Source organism: Periplaneta americana, chromosome 16, assembly GCF_040183065.1.
Source record: "Periplaneta americana isolate PAMFEO1 chromosome 16, P.americana_PAMFEO1_priV1, whole genome shotgun sequence".
Classification (NCBI taxonomy): domain Eukaryota; kingdom Metazoa; phylum Arthropoda; class Insecta; order Blattodea; family Blattidae; genus Periplaneta; species Periplaneta americana.
In genome coordinates this window covers 140,467,953-140,490,884 of record NC_091132.1, presented here as the reverse complement: position 1 = coordinate 140,490,884, position 22,932 = coordinate 140,467,953, and the positions used below count along the sequence as shown (strand labels likewise).

The 22,932-nt window shown below is 34.7% G+C and overlaps 1 long non-coding RNA gene across 1 annotated transcript; it reads right to left on the bottom strand.

Moving 5' to 3' along the window:
• Positions 1 to 139: 139 nt before the first annotated feature.
• On the bottom strand, positions 140 to 21,859 carry LOC138716406 (uncharacterized). Its single transcript, XR_011336652.1, has 2 exons — positions 21,760 to 21,859; positions 140 to 629 (listed from the first exon to the last, which is right to left on the bottom strand). It is a non-coding gene; the product is annotated as an uncharacterized lncRNA (long non-coding RNA).
• Positions 21,860 to 22,932: the final 1,073 nt, after the last annotated feature.

Below are 22,932 nucleotides of genomic sequence, written 5' to 3'. Positions count from 1 at the left end.
GAATATTTCAGACTTTCCCCCGAACAATTTCATTTTCTTTAAGTTTAATTGAAAATCATATTGTAAAATTACTCACAACATTTATTCACAAACCAATAAGCCCAGCTGAAAGGTTAGCAGTAACTTTAAGGTAAAAACCAATTATATAAACACTTTATTTTTACTTTTTACAATATATATTTCCTTCATTTAGGAGCATTTATTTAGGAAATAATGTTATAAATAAAAAAAATTATGTGAGAAGGAGGTTGTTGCACTTCTCTCCTTTGCTCGGCATTCCTCTTCACTTACTATTTCACACTCTAACTTTTGCTTCATAGTTAAATCAACCGCATCGTGTGTTCTTCAATTATGAATCATTTTACTCAATTGTATTAACAGTTCTGATTGTTGCAAAATATAGATTTGTTATTGTTTACGTTGGTTCTTCTTTTTGGCTCATATCGAACATGAATTTGTGTTTAAGGGCATAATCAATTAATATCTTCTCTTCATTAGTGAAAATGATTTAGTTCATGCCCTACTGTAATTTTACAATTGGTTTCTCGGCGATGATCGCCAGATTCTTGCCTCGAAGGCAAACTCCGACGGTGTTCGTCGAGCCCAGCGATGTTCATTGACGTTCATCCCTGTAAAGAAACCATGCACATTCAAATCAACGGGACAAAATCCCAGCGATGATCGTCGGCGAAGATCGCCGTAGTCTAACTGTAGCTTAGCACTTTTACATGCATATTTCTTCACTGAATGTTAAAGCATTATAAGCATTTCTGCACATTCCCACTATTTTGTCTGTGTATGCAGTGTGTGTGTATGTGTGACACTTTTTTTCTGTGGACTGTAACGACGAAAAGAAACTAATGGTTAGTGAGAGAGCGAGTTACGGCAGGACAGGAAATTATATCCTACCATACTCATCATCGCTATCACTAAAAACAGTACTGACCATACCACACAGCGACAGACGATGGCAGAACCTCAAGTGTTGACCCACTCAGAGACAGATTTTACTTTTCACACGTTATACCTATTGACGTGAAGAAAGCTCTTAAACGCAACAAACCCAAAGTGACAGGTTCTGACGACATTAGTATCGCAATGATAAACGAACTTATTGACATAATCTTACCAACACTGACACACATTTTCAACGCTTCGCTGACAACATCCATATTTCCTAAAACTTGGAAAAATGCCTTTGTGCACCCTATATCCAAAGTTAAAACGCCGACTATTCCCAACGACTATCAACCTATTAGCATTCTACCTATCTTATCGAAGGCGTTAGAGAGAATAGTACACAGACAACTCACAGACTACTTAAACAGATATGAACTCCTGTACACATAGCCTATCAGTCAGGTTTTCGGACTCGACACAGTACAGCGACTTCTCTGTTGTAACGGAAGACATCCGAAAAGCAATGGACGTACGTAAAATTACAATACTGACACTACTAGACTTCAGTAAAGCGTTTGACACTGTAAATATCGACTTACTGACGAGAAAATTACGTTCACTCCAATTATCAGAAAGTACGATTTCTTGGTTCTCCTCTTATCTCAGCGAACGTCAGCAGTGATTTCCATTGGAAGTCGAACTTCCTCTTGGCGTATCGTTGATTCTGGAATTCCACAGGGATCTGTTCTATCACCACTACTATTCACTAGTTACGTAAATGACATCCCTTCGACTCTACAGCACTGTAAGCACCACCTTTACGCAGACGATTTACAAATCTATATCCATACAACCTCTGACTCACTCAATGACGCAACACGCAATCTTAACTAGGACCTTGAATCTATATCTGCATGGGCCAGAAAGTTTGGTTTGACTCTCAATGCAAGAAAATCACAAGCAATCCTAGTGGAACATCAACGTCTGTTATGCCACATTACTACTGCTCTTCCAGTCAAGTTAAACGACACAATAATCGCTTTTGCTTCCTTTGTTAAAAACCTTATAGTTTTCTTTGATACGCATTTAAACTGGAAAAGTCAAATAACTCATATTATCAAAAAAGTGCTTTCCATACTGCATTCCTTAAACAGCATTCGAAAATTTCTCCCGCTACCACTAAAAAAATACTAGTGGAAACACTAGTAATGCCCCACTTCGATTATTGTGATTTTCTACTCACTGACCTCAATGTCAACCAGTTGCAAAGATTACAACGTGTACATAATTCTTGTGTTCGCTTCGTCTGCGATGTCCGTCGCGCTGACCACATTACCCCATCATTCCAAACTCTAAACTGGCTACGGCTTAACGAACGTAGACATTTTCATTCCCTTGTTCTCCTTTCCCATATCCTTCACACCTCTACACCTATCTATCTTGCCTCCCGTTACATCATCGTTTTCATCATCATACACAATCTCGCTCTCGGCTTGTGGAATACCTTACCCAGTGACATCAGAGACTGTCGGAATTTAGTAGCGTTCAAAAACAAACTTATTAGGCATTTTCTTACTGCGTAGAGTAGGTTTAATTTTTTACTTAATGAATAAAAAAATTTCTCTCTTCTTAATTTTATAATAAACTGGCTAGCCTTCATTAATCAGTTAATCTTTTAGTACTTTGATTTTTATTGTATTTGTAAATTTAATATTAATTGTAATTATAATTGTAATTGTATTCTTAATATTGTGGTTGTAATCCCCTGGTAGAGGGGAAGAAACGGTCTGACGGCCTTAACTCTATCAGGTTAAATAAATACATAAGTAACTAAATAAATAAATAAATAAATAAATAAATAAATAAATAAATAAATAAATAAATAAATAAATAAATAAATAAATAAAATCATCACCACCACCATTACCACCCAACGTCCTGTGTAGTCTAGCCGTTGGCAATACCGAGGGTGGTGCGTTTTAAAGGGCAATGAAATGCATAGCAAGGCTTCCTAGGGAAGCAAAGTAAAGTTTTCAGTCCAGTGTCGTAGATTTAAAATAGATCTAAAATAATTTTGTGCCTGGTAGAAGGCTCCAGACAAAATTGTTCCTTCATGTTCAATTTCGATGGTGAATAACTTTGCTGCAACGTTCTCAGCATCACAGCAATCACCATAGTCAACATCGAAACTATGACTCACTTCCATTTTTGTCATCATCATTACCACAACCATCATCATCATTAACTTCATATTTTTCGAGTATGATGAAGAATCCTTCCTGTTCTAAGTTTGGGCCATCATTGTAATCATTATTAACATCATCATTACCTTAATCACTCTGACAATTATTATTATAATCAACATCATGTCAATCACAATTAACGTTATAACATCAGTTGGGCTAAGAATTGTATGCCGTTACATTGCGCTTCATGCGCCTCTGACTTCAGGTACCAGTACGTAATTGCGTTGAGGTGGGGGATTTCAGTGTGTTTCGTTCAGCAGTGAACTTTAGTTGATCGGTTACATTACGAATACTGCTATTCGTAACAGGCAACATTCAACGTCCTGTAAAGAAGAATAATATCAAGATATCGAGGACGAAATTTATGACTTAATTTCAAATAACGATACAGATTTTGAGATAAAATGCTTGTATAAAATATTTCAAATATTTCCCCATTGTTTCTGCAGAATTGGGACGAAGTTTCTCTAGATATAAGGCTGTGTTTTATAGCAACAGGCAATCATTCTCCTTTGAAAATTTCAAAATGTGGTTTCTTATTCACTGAAACAATATATGAAATGAAAAAAAATTATGTAAAACAAAATCGTAATACACCATCATATCAACATGGTGAAATAATAAGATTGATACTTGTCAAAGCCATATTAGGTGTATTTTCTACAGACAGAAAGTAAAATGTCTTTAAAATAGTGCAATTTTTCTTTAACAAAGAAAATTACGTCTTTAAAATTTTCTTTAGCAGATAGTTGTGTATCGAAGTCAAAGGAGTGGCTTTCAAGCATCCAAATGCTGAGGACTAACTTACCGTGATGATAAGCATGAGTTCAAACGAACGAAAGACACTGCGTAACTCACCCAACTCTGAGACGTACTCAAAGTTAGAGGCGCACGAAGCGCACTGGAAGTATAACGGCATGTATTTCTCAGCCCTAACCATCAGTATTATAGTCCCGTCGCTCTAATTTCCGGCAGCCAATCGCGTTGCAGGTCGGCTACATTTAAACGTGTGCGTCTTGTGATTCGCTGAGGAAGACGTTATTCATTTCTTAAGGCTCGATAAATACTTAATATAATCGCCCGCCATTTTGGATCTTTTATTGGTGTTCGCAGAAAGCACACGAAGACGTTATTTGCCGCTAAATTATTTGCTGGATTATAGTACATTTGATTTATTATCATAGGAGCTACGACATGATAATGTTTAACGGTGTGGCAAATAGATTCCTCGTCTGGTAGCTCGGCAACGAAAGAACAAAAATGGCGAACGATACTACCTACCTAGACTTTATAGAGCCTTCACTTCCTAAGACGTAAGCAAAGAGGAGGAGTCACGCCGGGAATAACAGCGTCGCGACTATAGTAGTATTACCATCAGTTACTATTATTACTATACCTACTATGTTTATTGTGTCACCATCACATAGGCCTATATCATCACTGCCACAATCAAAACCATAATAATAATAATAATAATAATAATAATAATAATAATAATAATCGACATAACCAGCACTACCACAATCAAAACCGCAATCATCATCATTATCATCATCATCGACATAACCAGCATATCACTACAAACATTATCAAAACAATCACCAAAACCATAATTCATTTAATTTTTATTGACTATTACACTCTTACTACGTCATACTACTTTTGACCAATAAAACGGTACGAAAGGACGTATTTCAGCCAATCATGGCTGCTTATCGCACAATTTTATCGCGTCCCTAGCATTTGTTTAATTTTATCGCGTCCCTAGCATTTGTTTCTTTGTTTGCCAACATTTGAAACTGCGCTGGTCTGGACGTCAAAAAAAAAAAAAAAAAAAAAAAATATATATATATATATATATATATATATATATATATATAAATACAAACCACTCCAGTCGATGCACAGCAGTTTCAAATATAACTCGCATTGGCATTCAAGAACAAGAATTAATAAAAATCACTGATCATACCTATGCATCTTCTGAAATCCAATTTACAAATAAATGAAGAGCACCATTCGGAAATCCTGAATAAGTTGAATACACCATGTAGGCCTAAATCAACGAGTTCCACTTCTATTACGTACACGTCCAATATAACATCAATTGAACCACCAACCACATTCAAATTTGAAAATTGTACATTCAATAATTATTCCTTTTAAAATTATTCATTCGGAAATTCTGAATAAGTTGAATATACGATGTAGGCCTAAATCAACGAGTTCCACTTCTATTACGCACACGTCCAATATAACATCAATTGAACCACCAACCACATTCAAATTTGAAAATTGTACATTCAATAATTATTCCTTTTAAAATTATTCATGTTTATTTTTTATGTCATCGTCGTTAATTAAAACTTTTCTAACACTTGTGTATATTAGTTAGGTTATGTTATAGCTTCTGCTATATGATATTATGTATAGTCACGTATCAGAGATTGTTTAATATTAAGATTTATTGAAAATCATCTGTCAAGTGACGTTGATTACTGGGATTCGGATAATTGAAGTGGAATGTTGCATTTTAATGAAAATGAAACTGAATCAACAAAGCCTTCTTGACTAGTAACATTGCCATCGTCTATAATAGATCGAGAACTTCTCGACGAGAAGGCATTGCTCACTACTGCCATCTAGCATGCATCTAGCGTAATATTTGTAATGTTGAGATGGTACAATAATACATTTGAAGACGGTTGTATTTTCTTAAGTCAATTAATATTTTGTTGTATTGGAGTACTTCGTTACTTCTAATCTTTATATACTTTCTTCTAATCGTGTAATAGTCAATTAAATCCCACTCGAGTTTTGATTTTCTCTAGATAAATCAAAACGTCTAGTGAGATTACTGTTGATAATTTTCTGCCGACGCACTGTGAACCCAGCATTCTACAATTTTCTCTCTTTTCCGCTTTCCTCAGTCTCCGCATATGATTCATAGGCTATATCTTAATGTTGTATTTATCTGATAATTATCACCATCATCGCCAAAATCATTATCAGCATCACCATTATTCACCGCTAGCAATATCGTCGCCATCACAACAGATATAATAATTTTAGCATGCACACACAACCATCGTCATCAGTCATCACTATGATAATCACCATTATCATCAGTATCAATATATACAACTTCCTTTTCCGCCATCATCAATGTCACAACTTTCACTATCGCTGTTACCAGCACCATTCCATCATTACACAGCGGATTACGCTCCCTGTTCACAGGAAGTGAGTTGCGTAACATCAGGAGTAGCAGCGTCAAGAATACTGTAATGATTCCCTCGGCGAAAGTTCAATCGAGCAGGGCATTGTTTCTGTGGAGCGAACTACTTTTCCCTCTCCCATTCTCAAAGCGACCCACTGCAATCTCACCTTGGCTTCGGAGCTGTGAAGTCGCCATCTGTAAGTACTTAACTTGTTATTCCAAGTTTCGCAGCACTTGTACTGTGTTCTGCACCCTGAGGAATGTTTAATCTGATTTACTCTCTCATTCTTAAATCACAAATCTGTCACCCATGCTTTCAAGTTTGTATCTATTTATACAGGGACATCATTTTATTTTTACTATCATTTCTAATATTAACCTGGCTATACCTTTGGATCAACTATTGACACCCGGAATCACCGTTTGCTATCCCCTTCCATGAGTGGAGTTCGATGATACTAGCGTAATATACAGGGACATCACTTTATTTTTACCAACATTTTTAACATTAACCTGGCTATACTCGGAAACACCATTTCCCCCTTCCATTACAGGAGTTTGATGTTACTAGTGCAATATGTAAACAAATCATTTTACTAGGTATAGGAGGAGAGAAAAGTAGTGTATCCATTTATGTTGTAGGGAAATACGATATTACGATTTTCAGTTTGATCATCACTTTTACGGAATTTATCAAAATACAGTAGAGTAGTAACATTTTTTTTCAAAAACTCAAATTTTCAGACGGCTATGTTCGTTATGTAATGTCTACTTTATTTAGCATATTAATTATTGATGTTATCATACAATATAGAGAGTGCATTTAAATTGAGGGAGTCATAAGTAAAGGGCTGTAAGTGCACTTAAGTTACTTTTGAGAAAATGGGGTTTAAATATTTAAGCTTTCGTAAAATCGGTGAAATTTTTTATTTAAATTTTAATGTGTGATGCGATTAAAATATCCCTTTTCCACTAAAATTTTAGATACTTTTGCTTACACTGGATGCACTTAACTCATGTTATTACAAATGTCACTAGCATTCCTTTGCTTCTAGCCACCTCAATTCAAAAAAGCTAATCTGAATTTTTAAACAAGTTGCTGAAAATGGTTGCCGTTCATTACAATGCAGGCATCAATTCAGTACGCATATTATTAAAAACATTTTGAAGCATATTCTCTGAAATTGAATTTATCGTTTCTTGAATATAATTTTTTAGTACGATATTATTAATATAGGTTCTTTCTTCTATAGAAAACGCAATCATATTTATGAAACACACTATACACTGCAGTGTTTACTTCACTGCTTGAAGACTTCGAATGCAACAGCGGCCGTAAGTTTGTGTGTCTGACGGGAGCAAGGACATTAGTGAAGGGGTGAGAGTGAAGTACATTCAGAAATGCAAGTACAATAAAAATGCAAGTAAAAATAAAATGATGTCCCTGTACAAACAAATCACTTTACTGGGTATAGGAGGGAAGGAAAGTAGTTCATCCATTTACGTAAACTAGGAAATATCGCGATTTTGAGTTTGATAATTTTCATTAGGTTTTTGTTGAATTAAAATACAGTACAGTATTAACAATGAGTGTTTTTACTCACGAACTGAGCTGTCCATGCGGACGTATTCATTATGCAGTGTATATTATACTGTCTACAGCACATTAGCGTACACTATAGAGAATGAAGTTAAATTGAAAAATAATCATAATATGGATATTTAAACACATTTTTGAAAATGGTGGCCGTTCATTTCGATACAGGCTTCAGTTCTAGTGTGCATATTATCGCACTATAGACTATTGTACGTAATTCTAATTACAAGGTTCGTACCTCGTATCAGTAACTCATGTTGAAATAATTCTGTACCTACTCTATAAAAGAGTACCTTACGTACTGTAAATTCAATCTTCACTTCTGCCCGATCCGAAAAGATAAAATTACTCAGACATGCTATCTATTGTCCGTCCAAGTGCTTATGTCGCAAGGTCGTAGAAAGGGAGGAAACCACGTGACAGTTAATTACTTAACGAGGTCCTTTTATTTAAGTTAATTTAAACAGTTATATAATATTACGTAGACGTCCAATTCCTAACAGAAATTAATGTTTTCAGAAAAGAGCTAAGACAGCCCAGCCATTAGCCTTTAAAGAGAGGCGAATAGAAGCAGGTGGGGGAAACCGGGATACGACGTAGGCAAACGGACGACAGTACCTGTGCGAAAATGATCCAATATTGAAAGTTTTTTCGTCACTGGAAAACGTGAACATATTTTTGGAACGTACTGTTTACTATGACCGTAGTAAGGCTACTATGACTGTATATGCGGTCTTGCATCTGTGTGAAGGACGGTTGAACTTCCTTAGTAGAAGGGGTGGGAGTGAAGTACATTAAAAAACTCAGGTACAATAAAAATTGAAGTAAAAATAAAATGATATCCCTGTAGTAGGGCTGTGTTAATAAGTCAGATATTAACCTTTCACAAATGGGGACTGGGATACAGACATACTGCATAGGATTGCGATCTATAAAACTGTGTTGAAGTAGATTTTCCTCCATTACTTTGATTTCCAGTATCTTCGAGTTTAGCCATTATATCATAGATTAAGTTTGATTGAAAAGGGCTGGCAACAGTTCAAGTAATTTTTCGTATAAAACAATAACTAACCAATATTTGAATAGGTATCGAAAATTATATTTCCTATAAATAGATATAGAGGTCTACAAGAGGAAATTTCTACCATTTACGAGCACGAGCTTTGCTTTTTTGTGTGTACTAATTTTATATATCAACTTTATAATCGAAAGGAAATAAATTGTTGTTTATAATTATTTTTTACCCTTAAAAAGATTCTTATTCAGACGCTTGTGAAGCCCCATTTTTATTATTGTAATTCCTTGCTGACAAATGAAAGGTACACGAGAATAACGATCAAGGTGCAGATTAGAATGTTTCGAAAAAAAAAACGAATTTTAAAGTTTAAGCACTTAATGCTTAGTTATGTGTATATTTAACAGAAATTGACGTAGTGGAACGTAAAGAACGATCATTTCTTATTAATTATACAGTGATATTTTGTTCTCAATTTGGGTGGCAACAATGGACAAATGCAATATAAACAAGTAATGTGTAAACTTTGGAAGTTGGAATAAGAACGATCAAGGCCCAATTAGGAAACTTCGAGTTACATGGGATACAGCGTGTATTACAGTGAAACACCACTTCTAACTCAAACATTTAATTTGTTTTTGGCCGTTTTATGTATAATTTCAAAATATAATTCTCATTTTCCTTTCATTGGTCTTGTACTACGGCAATGCAGAACTGCTTCTTTATTTGGAAGGCAATGAATGTTCCCATTTTGAATTATGTCATCATATAAAGCGATTGAAGATTTTCAACTCTTTCGCATTGTTCTTCTTCTGATTTCTCTTCAGTGGTTTGAAATATAATTAGAATAATGTTAGAAAATGACTATTATATACTAATTTGGATGTTTAATAGTATTTGAAACTAAAATGCGGTAAATAAAATTAAAGATAAAATAATTTTGGCAATTAAAATAGAAACTCACTATATAGCTTTCGTATCGTCCGCTTGATGATTATCAGGAACACCTTTTTAGTATCTTATTTTATATTGTAGATTGCAATGGACCTCTAGACGAAAGGGCTTTCTTTTTGCAGTTGCTATTCAGAAATTCTCCCCATCCATAAAATGCTTGTTCTATCTTGCAGTCAACTATGAAGAATGGCTCAGGTTTCTTCCTAGGATTAGTAATCTCATGTCACTAGTCATCACGAAACTCACATCTTATCTTCACAACACAAACAGCTATTGTAAAGCACTTTGTATGGAAACAATATTGGAATAAATGTTCAAGCAATGTCCACACACGTATATGGAAATAATGTAATAAAAGTATGTTTTCATAAAATTGTAATATGTAGGAAGGGTATCTTTTTCTTTGTCAATACAGTAATTGTTGTTTGACTGGTAATATGATCACTGAATATATTTTGGGCGTACATTATTGTTATTATTTTTGTGATTATTATAATTATTTCTTATGTTTAACAAATACTTTTAATTCTTAAACTGTTTGAGACTTATTGTTTTTTGTACTTAGTTATGTGATAACTAATAACATTAAGTAAAGGAATTGAAATAATTTTGAACTAAATGGCAAAGTAATGTATATGTTACTGTAAATGTACGAAGACCGGTAAATCGTAGAATTTGCCACGGTAAATCGTAGAATTTACCGGTATAACCTAACATTTACCGTTATAGTGCGGTAAAACCCCAAAATATCTTATTAGATGCATACATTTTGAACTTTTACCAAGAAATGTTGGTAAATTTTAGGATTTACCGATGCGAGCTGGTAAAAGCTAGATCGAAGAATCCCGCCTTCGTTGTGCAGATTCGGACATGTTTGCAGGGGTGAAGCGCTTCCGAGAGGCTGCCAAAGAAGGTCTTGAAATGCAAGCGAAGAAAATGAAAGCAGCTACTTGTAACAAAGTTCCAAAATTTTTAGTCTGATAGAATGTGAGAATCAAAGTACCGGATGCAAAAATTGACGCAAAATCAATAATATCAGTGATCATAAATATTTAGGATGAGTTTTATCAACTTGGTACCAAAGCTGGCAAACTGATGTTATTGTACTCTAGGAACCAATTTATATTGTGTAAAGAAAATTTTATCAGCATTGAAGAATTAGGAAAAGAAGGAATTAGTGTACGGCAAGTGGTTGGCCAACTATCTTTCATTGGAGGACAAGGGTTCAAAAAGTGTAAATGTTTAAAAAGTGTTCAACAAAAAAGTGCTTCATAATGTTTGTTTTACTTTATTTGTGGACCTAGACTGTTTGAGGAGATGTAAAGGCATTGTTAATTTTTATATGAAATACTATAACAGACAGTGGTTAAAATTAGAATATTGTTTATTATACTCACATTATAATGTATGAATATTTAAATAACTTAAATTAAAAATAAATACAAATTATTTCAATCATTGCTGAGGTGATTTTTATTTTCGTTTTTAAATAGATCCTAAAACAACAATAAAAGATGAATTGTAAATAGATATGTAGAAGTGCGAAGAACGGCAAATCTTAGTAAAGATTCTTTTTACTTCTTTAATACGATTTTACCACAGCTGATCGGTAAGTCCTGAGATTTACCAAAATCTCTTGGTAAAAGTTCAAAATGTATACATCTAATAAGATATTTCGGGATTTTGCCGCACCGTAATGGTAAATGTTAGGTTATACCGGTAAATTCTAAGATTTATCGGTCTTCGTACATTTACAGTAACATATATACTCATACAACGCCACAATGTTTCTTTTTGTATGGATTGTAATATGTAGGAATGTAATATTTGTATCAAAAAATAAAAAAGAGTGCGGTGGACTTGTTTGTATCAAAGCATCGAGCCCAAGTTAAAAAAAAAGTGGGATTCTAATCATAACGTAAGCAATGGTTGTTATAACTTTCAATCAGTGGATCTGGTACATGAGTGTATCATTTTATAACCGCGGCCGTAAATTGGATCTGCAGAATAAATTGTTGCATGAAGTCTTGGTAGAATGTACAGGGACATCATTTTATTTTTACTAACATTTTTAATATTAACCTGGCTATACCTTTAGAGAACCGGAAACACCGTTCGCTACCCTCTTCCACGGCTGGAGTTCGATGATACTGGCGTAAAACACAAACAAATCACTTTACTAGGTCTAGGAGAGAAGAAAAGTACTTCATCCATTTACGTAAACTAGGAAATATCGCGATTTTGAGTTTGATAATTTTCATTAGGTTTTTGTTTAATCAAAATTGCAGTACTGTATTAACAACAACGAACTGAGTTATCCATGCGAATGTATTCATTATGCAGTGTATATTATACTGTCTACAGCACATTAGCGTACAATTTAGAGAATGAAGTTAAATTGAAAAATAATCATAATATGGATATTTAAACACATATTTGAAAATGGTGGCCGTTCATTTCGATACAAGCTTCAGTTCTTTTGTGCATATTATCGCACTATAGACTATTGCATCTAATTCCAATTAACAGTTTCGTCCTTCGTACTAGTAACTCATGTTGAAATGATTCTGTACCTACTCTATAAAAGAGTACCTTACGTACTATAAATTCAATCTTCACTTCTGCCCGACCCGCACAGATAAAATTACTGAGACATGCTATCTACTGTCCGTCCAAGTGGTTATGCCGCCGGATCGTAGAAAGGGGGAAAATCACGTGACAGTGAATTACTTAACGAGGCCCTTTTATTTAAGTTATTTTAAACCGTTGTATAATATTACGTAAACGTCCAATTCCTAACAGAAATGAATGTTTTCAGTAAAGAGCTAAGACAGCCCAGCTTTTACCGAGAGGCGTGCAGAAGCAGGTGGGGGAAATCGGGATGCGACGTAGGCAAACGGACAGTACCTGTGCGAAAATATGATTCAATATTGAAAGCTCTTTCGTCACTGGAAAACGCGAACATATTTCTGGAACGTACTATACTCACTAACTCAGTGCTGTTTACTATATGCGGCCTTGATTCTGTCTGGAGGACAGTTGCAACTACATTAGTAGAAGGGGTGGGAGTGAAGTACATTCAAAAACTCAGGTACGGTACAATAAAAATTGGAGTAAAAATGAAATGATGTCCCTGTATATTATGTGCATGGTAGTCAATTTTATTTTCCTGACAATAATACCTTACTGTCTATGTACTTTCATGTAACACATGATCATGACCGCACGGTATGGGAGTCCTATGTTCATCTAGTGTCAGGTCCAGAGAGTCGAAAATATCGGCTGAAGATCAAGTCCAGCAGAGTTTTGAAAAATCGTCGATATGTAAATAGATGAATGAGTGATTGAATGATAATATGTTATACCAGCACGACGAATTAATAAACACATTAGAATTAATGAATAGGACGATAGACAAATGAATGAGTACTGACGGATGTCAGGTAAATGAATTTATTCATCATTTGGTGAATGAATAGAATAGAGACCTAGATAGACAAACTAATAGATAATTGATTAATGTAGTGATTAATGAGTGGATGAACAAAAGGATAAATAAGTGATGTACGAATGTCTTGATCAGTATATTAGTGAAATGATGAATAGATGGAGTTATAGATGGATAAGAACTTAGAAATGGCGGATTTATTGATTATTAAGTAGTTTAATTTATGAATGAATCACTATGACTGTAGATAGATGAACGGACACATGGATATTTAAATGTATAATTTACCTAATTGTTCATTTAATGAATAAATATTTTTTTCGATCAATAAATATATCTATGGATAGTGGAATGAAGGTATAGGTTAGTGATGTCAAATCAAGCGCATTTTTCTGAACTTGACGTCGTGCGCGGGCATCAAGCGCTAAGTATGGAAAGAGGAAGGGTTGTGTATGTGATTAAGCAGCCTGTTGGATTAAGAAAACAGTGGTGCACAAACTTCAAACGGAACGTGAAATTTTATGTCGTTATTTTTATATGGCTTCTTTCTGTTTGATATTATCTATATTATCTGTAAAACAAAAGTACTAATACCAATTTCTTAATATTGCAGTTGTGTTTCAAATGTTAATAACATAATAAAGAGTTAAGAAGGAATATTCACATAAATTCCATAGCAGTGCAACTATACTGTACTAAATGGATGAAACACATCATTAATAAAGAAAGTGATTACCCCCCCAAAAAAGAGATTGAGTATGACATGATAAGTTGGAATTGATATTGATGGTACCTTTAGTCTTATAAAAGTAATTAATGAACTAATCAAATAGTACGTTATGCAACGAGCCTATAATGGTAGTAATTAAGACGCCAGCAAGTTTGTTTATGAAACGAGCGCAAGCGAGTTTCATAATTTTCATACGAGCGTCTTAATTACCATTATACGCAAGTTTCATACGACTTTTTAAGCTCGACCATATTTCTAACTTGAAATTATTAATAAGTATTCATGTTATGGTTATGTAAGTGAGGAGCGGAACTGACCTGAATTGTGAGATGTGCGCAGATGCGAAAGTATTGATTTTTTCCGAAACACGAATGTCATTGACCTAGATATAATCTGGAGAATAACATGAAGATTAGTCTTGATATAACCTGGAAATTGATTTAGAATTGAAAAACGAGATGACAAATTGAATTTATTTGAATATTATTTACAATTGACGCTAATTATTATAGTAACAGAACATAACCTTCTGCGACAGTATTGGATTTCCAGCTTCCGTGACTTTTCGCTAATTGTCTTTCGATTGCATATCCGAGAATAATCGATACTTGCGGTTTTATAATGGTACAAAGGTGATTTCTCATTTGGCTGAACAACTGAATTACACTGAATAGGTGTACTTTAATGAGGTGCATTAAAGGGCTACTACCAGGTGTATAATTACTACATTTCGGCATGGTCGAGCATAAACAATATTACAGTACAAAGCAAAGTTACCTAGGTGCTGTATATGTTTTAAGTTTAATCAATATTCCATAACAAAACTCTTATCGCATTATGCTTTTAAGGTGATATTGGTGAGCAACTTCCTATCATCAGAATATTAAATTATTTTCTCGAAATATGCTGAAGCTATGGAGCTGACATTTTTACAACACATGGGCACATATCTTTTGCTTATGATGTAACAGTGGTTGCTTTGTTAATTCATTTCCTTACAAACAATTTCCATGCGAATATTTCCAAAATTTTCAATACACTATCTCATTAGATTTACGAAAACATTCTGTAAGGGTACTAAATAAATAGGCCTATACCTGAAAATTTCACTTTTCTATACGAAACGTTGAGAAAATATTTCTTTTGAATAAAAAAATCAAACTTGTGAAAAATGAGCATTAAAATTTAAACTTACATTCTTATAATGCACTTATACTTCTCAGGCAAATCTAAAAATTAACATGGATACAGTTTTAATAAGTTCTCTTCCCTTTATCTATTGAATCAGTGCTGGCCATCCCTGAATATAGCTCGACCAAGCGGCATATACCACCTCTTTCGTCTGTCTCTTTCTTTTCCGCTGTAAAGCGCTCAGGCTCTCCTGAGCTCTAAAGCGCGCGCTTGCTCCTATGGGCATCAATTGACATGACTGGTATAGGTTAATGAACGGCAGAATGTTTGGTCTTTTGGGTAGATTAATAGACGGATAAATAAACGTATGAATGAATGACATTAAGGAATGCACACATACAGAGGTGGGCATAAGTAGGTATACAGTTGTACAATAGGTATTTTAGGTGAATCGAGATGAGTATTTTGACAAATAATGGTGCATGATTTATTAGAAGATGACCCAGATCGTCGTTTACAATTCTGCGAAGTGATGTTGAACGAAGAGCGTGAAGGTAATGAAATTGTTCGAAGAATTGTGTGGTCGGACGAAGCATTCTTTAAACTGTCGGGTGCTGTAAATAGGCATAACCATGGATGGACAATTCGTGCCCTCATATTGTGAACGCAGTCTCAGTTAGGTGGAACGAACTCTGTTCTAGCTCTAGTATCTGTACGCGGTTCTTGCAAGACTATGTTCGCTCGAGTCTGCAGTAAGCGGCGGCAGTTATGAGTGAAAAACACTAAAATCCGATCAGATCATTTCTCTTTTATTCACGACTGAGAAAAAAGTATTTTTTTTTTTTTTGTTAAGAAGGATGGTATAGCTATGTATCTTATATTATGTTCTACTTCTCCTTTTTACGCATAATATTTTATTATCAGAAAACTTTTTACAAATATACATGGCGAAAGTTTTGGTAAAGTAATACTGTATGGATCTGCAGGAGAGTAAGTTTTAGAAGAGCTAAAGAGAAAAATGGGTTATCAACAAGGCGAGACCGATATCACATATCGTCAACACGTTATGCGTGAGAGTTACAAAAATGCGCGACATATGATCGACCAGATAAGAGTATGTGTAGATATAGTATATTTAAAATGAGGCAGTATCAAGCGGAATATAAACAACTTTTTCACTTTCATTCACTAGAAACTGTCATGAACGGTTATGAAGAAAATCTTATCAAATATAGGGCTGATCTTCAAGACGTTACAACACAATTCACTGGTAGGTTTCGAGAGATAGTGACAATGGACAAGGAATTAAGTTTTTCTGAAATTCTTTTGGCTTGCAGCCGATAGAAGCTCCTAAAGGTTTTGAGCTTGAATTTAAAAAAATGCTTGCTATGCTACCTAAGTCAGAATTTCCAAATATACGCTCCTTTGCCTTCTATCTAGTAACCATATTTGCTTCTACATAATGTTTCTAAATTTTAACCAAATTTTAATGCAAGAAGTGTCAAAAATTCTAATCCTGCAGAAAGACCTCAGGAGTAAGTTTATTTCATTTTTCGTAACATGTAGAACAATTGAAGCGGTGAGAGCAATAACCATTCAAGTCCATTTACGCAAGTTTCGAGAAAAATACAAAAAATATATTTTTATTTCTTACCTAATTATTATTTTTTGCTCGTAATATTTCTGGTTGTTTTAGAGATCAAGACAAAGTAGTATACCAACTTTTTAAGTCGTAACACTTGTGGAATTATCCAAAATTTAACTTCAAATTTGCAAAAAATGAATGGCCAGAAGTGGACTTGAATGGTTATTGATCTCACCTCTCCAATTACTTCCTTGAATTTGTGATTGGTTAGGAATATAGGATAATATCTTCTGAAAATAGAGACAGACTGTTTAATGCATAAACATTTATAAACTCTCACGTTCTATGTTTCAAATAAGACAAATATCACAAATAGTGTAATAATAAATAAGTGCTGCAGTTACCGGTGTATTTGTTGTAGCTTGAAAATATAGTGTTCAATATTTATGCTTTCAGCACTATATAATATCGTATTCTAGTTAAGAAAGCTTGGCAACAATAGAATTTTAGTATGTATGTTCACCTAGAGTTTGTATAAAACTACTATAATTATTACACCATGCGTCATTCTGATATATAAATCATGGATTAGACGTAACGACCACCTGCATGAGCCGCCACAGCGCACCGTGGCGGTGAACTGCTTTTGCAACATAAATACAAACTTGTAACTTCTGCGGCTGGCTCCGACTGTCTTTCTATACGTCAAGGTTTTTAACACACCGTGAGCACGAGTTGTATATCCATGGGCATAACTGTGTCTAACACTCAACAGTAAACCTCCACATAACAATTGAGAAACAGCTGAATCAACCCAGCGTTAGAGTTTGGTCTACCCTGTCGTGTAAAGAACTCATTAGACCTATCATTATGAACACAAGTGTAGGCCAACACGTTTATCTCAATGACATCTTGAGGAATGCAGAACCGCAAATACGACTTCAAGACGATTATGACTGCTATTTCCAACAAGATTGCTCACTATGCACTAATTGTGCGAGGCTTTCTAGACGAATAATTTCCAAGTAAGTAGATATGACGAGGGTGAATTGACTGGCCTCCAAGATCTCCAGATCTTACTACTATGGACTTATTTTTTCTGGGGTGTTGTTAAAGATAAGGTATTTGCAAGAAGACCACGTACTGTTGATGATGTGATCGTGTTCATAAGAGAGGCATGCCGAGAAATTTATGAAAATAAAGAACTGTGTCGTAAAGTGTGCTTGAGTGTAAAATCTAGATTGCGAGAGTGTGTAAATGCCGAAAGCCCATAATTTGAACATTCAAGGTAGTAATAGTAATATTCAGTGTTACGTGTTTCTTCATGAAACTGTACTATAGTGCAATTTAATTCTGTTTTTTTTTTGTCATACTACTGTATATCTACTTATGCCTTCCTCTGCATATTCATACTTAAATGGGCGGATAAAGTGAAAATGGATGAATAGATGAATGAATGACTGTGTCATGCACACGTGAAAATACTAATAAAACATATTTTGTCATTGATTTTCCTGGTAGCTGTTTTGTGCAGTAACATTGTTCTCTGCACATAAATTCCAATACAAATCTCGGAACGTTGCAGACAATAGCTATACATTTTCTGGTATTATGTTGTTTGATTTCACAGCGTGTGTTTGTAAACAGGCTGGAGTGCGAACCGCCGTAAATGGGGACATACCTTTTACTTTCTATATGAGATAATATGGAAATATTGTGCTGGTGAAGCCATATAGGGTAAAAAAAGATTGATTACGATTCTACAGAATCTCTGACATTCTGTAACATCACAGTAATGTTGTTGGATGTGAGAAATTCGAACACCTTTCCGTACAGTCATCGGTGAATTTATATGTCGGCCTATACATTAAGATGACATTATTTAAATTAAGGTAACATGATGAGTAAATTTCTTTGGTTTGAATTGTAAATTAATTTAAAATAGCTTGTAACAGAGTCTTAGACTATCAATTTCAGGTTAATATAGTTAATAACTATGATTATACCGAATAAATAAGTGTGCAATTGAATTGTTTCATTTGAAGTTTATCAGTGAAGTGTGTTGTGTCAGTGAACTTATTGTTTACAGTGTCAGTGAATAGTTTCGATCAGTGAAAATTTATAGTGTTAGCGAAATGTCTCCCATAGTGTCAGTGAAATGGATGGCGTGAGTATGTTAGAAGAAAATCCAGAAACGATTAGGGAAAAAACGGAAATTTAACTTGAAGCAAGTAAAGATATAGGTTTGGAAGTAAACCCCAAAAAGACGAAGTATATGATTATGTCTCGTGACCAGAATATTGTACGAAATGGAACTATAAAAACAGGAGGAAATTAAACGCAGAATAAATATGGGAAATGCATGATGTTATTATTCGGTTCACAAGCTTTTGTCATCTAGTCTATTGTCCAAAAATCTGAAAGTTAGAATCTATAAAACAGTTATATTATCGATTGTTCTGTATGGTTGTGAAACTTGGACTCTCACTTTGAGAGAGGAACAGAGATTAAGGGTGTTTGAGTATAAGGTTCTTAGGAAAATATTTGGGGCTAAAAGGGATGATGTTAGAGGAAAATGTTGAAAGTTACACAACGCAGAACTGCACGCATTGTATTCTTCACCTGACATAATTAGGAAAATTAAATCCAGACGTTTGAGATGGGCAGGACATGTAGCACGTATGGACGAATCTCGAAATGCATATGGAGTGTTAGTTGGGAGGCCGGAGGGAAGAAGACCTTTGGGGAGGCCGAGACGTAGATGGGAGGATAATATTAAAATGGATTTGAGGGAGGTGGCATATGGTGACAGAGACTGGATTAATCTTGCTCAGGATAGGGACCGATGGCGGGCTTATGTGAGGGCGGCATTGAATCTGAGGGTTCCTTAAAAGCGATTTGTAAGTAAGTAAGTGTCCGTGAAATGTGTCATAGTGACAATGTAGTGAGTGAGATGACAGTGAAGTGAAAGTAGTCGAAGAGTATCAGTACCAAAAACACGTGCGTGTCATATTTATGTACAGGGACATCATTTTATTGTTACTAACATTTTTAATATTAACCTGGCTATACCTTGGGATTAATGATTGAGACCCGGAAACACCGTTTGCTACCTCCTTCCACGACTGGAGTTCGATGATACTGGCGTAAAATACAAACAAATCACTTTACTAGGTATAGGAGGAAAGAAAAGTAGTTCATCCATTTACGTAAAATAGGAAATATCGCGATTTTGATTGTGAGAATTTTCATGAGGTTTTGTTTAATCAAAATACAGTACAGTATTAACAATAAGTATTTTTACTCACGAACTGAGTTATCCATGCGAACGTATTCATTATGCAGTGTATATTGTACTATCTACAGCACATTAGCGTACGATATAGAGAATGAAGTTAAAATGAAAAATTATCATAATATGGATATTTAAACACATTTTTGAAAATGGTGGCCATTCATTTCGATACAAGCTTCAGTTCTTTTATGTACTATATACTATTGCATCTAATTCCAATTACCAGTTTCGTCCTTCATACTTAGTAACTCATGTTGAAATAATTCTGTACCTACTCTATAAAAGAGTACATCACGTACTGTAAATTCAGTCTTTACTTCTGCCCGACCCGCATAGATAAAATTACTCAAACATGCTATCTACTGTCCGTCCAAGTGGTTATGTCGCAGGATCGTAAAAAGGGGAGGAATCACGTGATAGTTAATTACTTAACGAGGCCCTTTTATTTAAGTTATTTTAAACAGTTGCATAATATTACGTAGACGTCCAATTAATTCCTAACAGAAATTAATGTTTTTAGAAAAGAGCTAAGAAAGCCCAGCCACTAGTCTTTACAGTGGAGCGAGCAGAAGCAGGTGGGGGAAATCGGGATGCGACGTAGGCAAACGGACGACAGGTACCTGTGCGAAAATATGATTCAATATTTTAAGTGTTCGTCACTGGAAAACGCGAACATATTTCTGAAACGTACTATAATCACTAACTCAGTATTGCAGCCTTGGTTCTGTGTGGAGGACAGTTGGAACTTCGTTAGTAAAAGGGGTGGGAGTGAAGTACATTCAAAAACTCAGGTACAATAAAAGTTGAAGTAAAAATAAAATGATGTCCCTGTATATATATGTAGCTTTAATGGACAATTAAGTTTACTTATTAATTAGGTTATTTTAACTATTAATATTTCATTGTAATTATTATGTGTGTAATAACTTACCACTGCCACCGGGTGTTTGCCATTTGCAATGTAAATACATACATACATGCATACATACATACATACATACATACATACATACATACATACATACATACATACATACATACATACATACATACATACATACATACATACATACATACATACATAGCCTGTATTTTTATAAATTCGTAATAATTGTAGGTTGGTAAATATATAGGTTATACACTGTTTTGTAAAAGTGATTGAGGTATCAATCTTCCTTTATTATTTATTTCGAGTCTACTTACGAAACAATCAGATTCAGTTAGAAATTTATATTTTTGTATATTCTCTGAAGTGAAAATATTGCTACATAATGAAGAAATTCCTAGCTTACTTTATTTTAATAGCGACTTAATGATAGATCTAATGACGTTTATATTTCAGGACAGAAATGTGCAATGATGATTAATAATGTGATATCAATGTGCTAAAGGTAAAGTGAAGTAACAGGAAAAGTTAATACTGTACATCTATCTGAAAATACCGTAATTGATCAATCCAACGTGCACATAGAACATGCGATGTAAGTTACTTACGAGGTGGAAAAACAGCAGTGGTCGGTGAACTAAGAACAGAGTACAACACACTAAGTAGTTAGTATGCCTTTGTCTGATTCTACCCTATGAAAAAATAGGAACTACAAATAAAGTCTAGCAATTAAATCAAAGTTTAATGCTTACATGAAACAAATTCTGGATGTCAGTTGAACCTAACAGACATACAAGCCCACAAAGATGGAGAAATACAGTATATTATGATCGGTCATTTTTTGTGTCTAAAGCTAAACAAGTCAGAAGGATTCGTAAGTCTGTGTACGTATAAGCGAATTACATAACAGTACGCTGAAAACCGAATAACACAAACAGATTTTATTAAAAATCATCTTCTCAAAACAGATTACTAAACTTAAAGACTACTAATACACGACATATCAATATGGACAAAATATATTCGCTGAAGTATTTAACCAATATTGACAAAGTGTGTTGAGCAATCATTTGTAATCACACTTATCTAATTCGTAGCCAATCCTATGTCTGGTAAAATGAGAAGCGAAAATATGTCACTAGGCAATTATGAAACGCTGGCGCACCTAACGCTATCTTGAGCCGGAAGTCATGTCGCACCTATCGCTATGTCGGAGATCAGTTGAGGTGATCGTGGAGTATCTCGGTATCTGGCAGCTGACCGACTCTGTCCTTGTCTTCCAGTACTGGAATACAATCCCGACCGACCGATCGCCGCGTCTGCGGCACTCCTGTGCAGGGCCAGGCAGATCGGATCTCCCTAGAACGTGCCCACGCCACGACCGCTCAAAATAGCGGCACATTTTAAATAGTCTTCTTATAACGACAAAGTGAATCGAACAAAATAAAGAAGATGCAACAGGCTGAACAGTCGAACACAGAAAGCTGAAGGAAATAAATTGAAGAAGAGTTTTTTTTTAATTAAGCTACTTCAGTTATTTCTGAAAATGAAGATCTTATTTTAGGAATGTTTTAGAATTATATGTATTTCATTTGTTTTTTTTTTTTTTCATTTAAAAATGTAATAAGCGAAAAGGACAAGTCAAAAAAGATTTTCGTGTAGTTTAATCCATACCAAACAAATAATACAATTTACATTTCGGATCATTAGCCATTGGTCCCTATCCTGAGCAAGATTAATCCGTTCTCTATCATCATATCCCACCTCCCTCAAATCCATTTTAATATTATCTTTCCATCTACGTCTCGCCACCCTAAAGGTCTTTTTCCCTACGGCCTCCCCAACTAACACTCTATGTGCATTTCTGGATTCGCCTATACGTGCCACATGGCCTGCCCATCTCAAACGTCTGGATTTAATGTTCC